The sequence below is a fragment of the Marmota monax genome, unplaced genomic scaffold, assembly GCF_021218885.2.
Source record: "Marmota monax isolate L192 unplaced genomic scaffold, Marmota_monax_Labrador192_F-V1.1 WCK01_AAM20220418_F8-fsc00456, whole genome shotgun sequence".
Taxonomy (NCBI): domain Eukaryota; kingdom Metazoa; phylum Chordata; class Mammalia; order Rodentia; family Sciuridae; genus Marmota; species Marmota monax.
In genome coordinates this window covers 189,877-195,180 of record NW_026694592.1, presented here as the reverse complement: position 1 = coordinate 195,180, position 5,304 = coordinate 189,877, and positions in this window count along the sequence as shown.

The following is a 5,304-nucleotide window of genomic DNA, read 5'->3' as shown; positions in this document are numbered from 1 at the left end:
GCCAACTTGGCACTCTAAGATCACTTGAACAAGATGAGGAGCTCTGATGGCCATTATCTTTACTACTCTGATCTGCATGGTCCAGCTTCTTCACAAATAATTATGTTCATTTCACAAATTATTATGTTTTCTTTTTATCTCCCAATTTTACTACAATACATATAATTAGACTTATACCTGTTTCCCCTCACTACATTATCCTTCACTTTGGAATTTTCTAATGAATAACACAATTCTTTTCATATTATGGTTCTTACCTAGATGGGTATTTGTACTCCTTTCAGTTTATACTTTATTAACTTTGAATTCTGAAAACTACTCTATATCCCCAGAAGAATCTAGATGATCTGACAGTGTTTAACTCAAGGTTCCTTTAAAATTTACTGGTTTTAGACTCTCTCTTGGATTATCCCTGGTGCCTGGGGGAGCCTAAGAAGAGCCAGAGATTGCTCTTCCAGACACAATTCTGTGATCAATTTAGTGATCCAATATTGGACAATTGAGATATGTTAACCAAGCTCCATGTGTTCCTTCCTACAATACTTAAGATAAAATTATAAAGAAAAGCCTATCACCAAACTTTTAGATGGATTATCAGTTCCTATATTTTGATGCCCCCTTGTCTGTAGTACACTAATTGTAACCACCTCCAACTCACCCTCATCTGAGAATAAGAATGTAAGCACCATTGGAACTGTGCTCCACTAAGAGTTCTTAGCACTGTCTTTTCTAGATTGCTCACTGGAGAAACCCCAAGCCTGTAAGTTCAGTGCAGGTGCATATAATGCCATAATTCAATATTCCCTATATTATGGCACTTTTCCACAATTCCTTAATAATTTCATAATGTTTAAGAGAATATTTAGGTACTGTCATTATCAGAAATATTACTATTAGATAACATCGAATACAAGTTGATTCTAGCAAATATAGATATCTAGATTTGTCCTTTTCCTTTTGGCTATGCAGAATTTACTTCAGATAGCTCTCTGGCTGCTGCTCTCTTTGCTCTTTTTTGATTTCTTCTCCCAGAACCCTCCCTCTAGGTTTCCCTTTGTGGTTTTCCTTCTAGTGACCTCACCTGTTCTGCTTCTCCTGGAACTGCCCTATGTCCTAGCTGTACTCTAGAAGAGTCAGAACTTCCTGCACTGTGAGTCCCTGAAGGCAGCTCTTATTTCCTCCATATTTCCCAGAGGAAAAATAATCTTTGTGGAAAACAAAACTTCATCTAGTTTATATTGGCATGTCTCAAGTATCATATAGTAACTACTCAATATTGTTTATGTTATAGAAAGCAAACCATTGCAGGATAATATTTTTTCACATTTATTTGTTAATATGTTTTCTAAAATTGAGGTTACATGGAAACCCTAGAGAAGCATTTATTCTAACGAAGGTGTTTGTGACAAAAGAATCCATCCCATACCTGCAAATTATAGAAAGTAAGTGAAAATTAATGATTGTTCATTAATTTAAAAGGGCACACAAAATATATTCAGATTATAATCCATAAATAGCAATCCAGAGAGTGTCTTCCTAAAAATTCATGTTTGAATATGCTATTTATTACTTTTCTTTTTGTTCAGTAATTATTTACCTATGACTTTCTATGTAGGATATTCTTAGAAAGAAATCATAAATTTATTTCAAGCTAAAAAAAATGAATTGAACTTGGGCAGGAGTTGTGACTAAGCAACAAATTATTTGCCTAGAATGTGTGAGGCCCTGGATTTGATCCTCAGTACCACATAAAAATAAATAAAATAAAGGTATTGTATCCAGCTACAACTAAAAAATAACTATTTAATAAGCAAATAAATTGAACTCATGTGTTTTAAATTAAATATTTAAATATTAACATACATTTTATATCAAAATTCTTATGTACCATTATAATGTAATTTATGTACTTCTAAATAGTATGTTTTATTATATTTATTATTTTGCCTTTAGGAGATGAAAATAACTAATTAATAGAAAATCGTTTTATTATAGTGAAATACTACACATGACTAGAGATTCTTCTAACAGATGCCCAGAAAATCTAGAGGGATATATTTTATTGTAATTATTTCACTCCATGACATATTATGATGATTGTTTTCATCATATTAGAAATACAAGCTTTTTTCTGTCATTTCCTTTACAGGGCAATTGATTTTTCTTTCTATACTTACAAAATAGTTGATTTCAGATTGAGTTGCAATTGTGTGATTTGTTGTTTCACAAAAATATAACTTCCAGGAAGTTTAAATAGAAAGCCAGAGCCTGACCTTAGGCTGTAATTGCAAAAAGTACTTTGTTAGGTTCACGTAGAATGACTGAACACAGGCTCTATAAAATGCTGTGCGTATAGCCACCCAACAGAGAAAAGACTTTGAAGATGATTGCCTTAGGAGTCCTTGAGCACACAGGATGAAGGAATCATTTTAATTCAAAGAATGCAAACCTTCTTGATTTTTATGAAGATAACTTACTAAAACCGCTGGGAAGTAACTACTGAATTCAAGGTATAATTGGCATTTTTAAACTATTTTACCTGACTGAGTTAGCAATGAAGTTTAAAATGGAAATCAATTTACTCCCATTGAAATTTTATTACCACATTCATATTATATGTTAAAGTAAAAAAATAGGAAGATGGTGTCCTAAATCAAGAGTTGAATGATAAAATAAGTCAAAGATAAAAGTGAATGGTTAACATTTTGAGTTTTTACATATGGCAAACTCAAAATGTACATTTTAAAATTTATATAAATCCAATGTCAATAAAGGAGAAAGTTTAAGCAGTAAATATTTTAGAGACCAAAATTTTATATTTTCTAATATAAACCATAGTTATTTCCCAATATTCATTTTTTAATTCTTCTTAAAAAATCTTCATTATATTATAAATAAATGGCTGCATCTTTAGAAAGGAGTCCATATTTTTGAAACTCACTGCCAGATTTATATGTATATGTATATGTATTTGTATATGTGTGTGTGTGTGTGTATATATTTGTGTCTGGGTGTATACACACACACACATACACACATAAACTAGCTTAAAGATAGATCTCTATAGATAGATAGATAGATAGATAGATAGATAGATAGACAGATAGATAGATATCTCCCAATGGCTAAGTTCTGGTCAGGAAATCTTAGTGGAATTGGAGAGTAAAACTTGTTTTAATAGGAAGACGAAAAGACTTTCTTTATCCCTCAGCAACCTGAACCCTGTATTCAGGTGATTGAGGCCCAGAAAGTTATCATTCAACCCAGAGAGAAGCTGTATGTAGAACAGTGAGAAATACAGAATTATCACATATTGCTGCCTTAGCTCAACTACCTCCACATGGCTCCACATTCCAGAGGAGCTTCAATCTTATTTCAATCATGCTTGTTTTGATTATTACTAATAGTACCTGCCAATATAGAATTACATATGATTATGCCCTCTTATATAATACATTTGCAGGCAAATTCTAAGAATTTATATATAGGTAAATTCTAAGAATATATGTGTGTATGTGTTATAGATGGACACCATATGTTTATTCTTTATTTATTTATTTATTTATTTGGGATTCAGAGGATGGAACCCAGTGTCTCACATGTGCTAGGTAAGAGCTCTACCACTGAGCTACAACCCCAGCCCCAGAATCAAACTTTTGAATGGACATTGAAATAAATTTCTTATTCTCTTATTTTCTTTCTTTCTTTCTTTCTTTCTTTCTTTCTTTCTTTCTTTCTTTCTTTCTTTCTTTCTTTCTTTCTTTCTCTCTCTCTCTCTCTCTCTCTCTCTTTCTTTCTTTCTCTCTCTTTCTTTCTTTCTTTCTCTCTCTCTCTCTCTCTTTCTTTCTTTCTTTCTTTCTTTCTTTCTTTCTTATTGGACTCTTCATCTCTAATCATGTTGCACAAGATTCTGTGTGTGTTTGCCTTTCTGAATACTCAATTTATAAAGTAATTATGGAAATTTTTAGCTAGAAAACTTATGTTCAATTCCTTTGAATAAAATAACTTGACATATGAGAAGGTTTGAAATTTTAAATAAAGTCTTATTTACTGCTTTGATTGAGATGAATTTTTCCAAACATTATGAGTTACAAAACTGAGTGTCCACTAATTTATGTAAGATTTAGGTCATGCAGATGCCATTTGACTTAAGATGGGATTCTGGCACCTCCATCTGTCAGGATGTAACCCTATCACATAATTAAAATATTACAAGTGAAAAATGCACACAACACATCTAATCTACTAATCATGATAGCTTAGCCTGAACAAACGGAAATGTGTAAAACATTTACTTTAGCCCACAGTTGGAAAAATCATCTAATACAAAACCTATTTTATACTCAATTGTTAAGTATTTCATGTATACACATGAGTGAATATTTTGTGCACCTAATAGGTTGCAAAAATACAAAATTCCAAATCCCCAGGCAAAACAGTGCCCTGCAGCATATTGATTGTTCAGAATTATGAATATGTGGATGACTGGAGGCTTCACCTCCTGCCCCTGTCCAATATCACAAAAGCCTATCATACAGCATATCCCTAGTCCAGAGAACATCAAAATTCAAAACTCCAAGTAGGCATTTTAGTAAAAGCATTATCAGTTTCACTTTTTCTAAAGTCAAAAAATTGTGAGCTATTTTTTTTTTTTGTAGGTCAGATTCCAACTGTGCAACTGAGAGAAAGGAATATTTAAATTAGAAAGTTGAAATGTAAGATGAGAATCTCCAAGAGAAAATAGATATTTTTTGAATTGTAATTTTTATTTAAATAATTAAAATTCAAATATTTAATGAGATTCTCTTGTTGTTTGGTGGTGACAATTTTCCTACAGGTGTTCTCAAACTTGAAACATGTGGCAGGATCACTAAAGACTAATTAAACACTATTTCTGGGGCCAGTTTTGACGTTTCTGATGCTCAAGACCAGGTGAAGGTCTGAGAATTTGAGGGTTCCAAGGTGATGCTCAAAATGCATCTGCAGGCACCATGGTTATGGGACCCTTCTCTGCAGCACTGGAGATGCATTTCTATTAATCTAAATGAGGGTAGATTACAGGATAAAAGGGAGAACTATCCAGATAGAAAAACATATCCATTAATTCTACCAAAGATTATGCTGTAACATATATTTTGTAAAATATGTAGTGTCCATGCCAAAGGCAAACTAAAACAAAGTGTAAGCTTTTTATAACTAAAATGAAAGACTGAACTCAAATGTTGATATTCAACATACAGAAGTCAGAATACTTGAAAATATGGATTTACAGGATAGAATAGCAAAGTCCTTATAGGAATGACA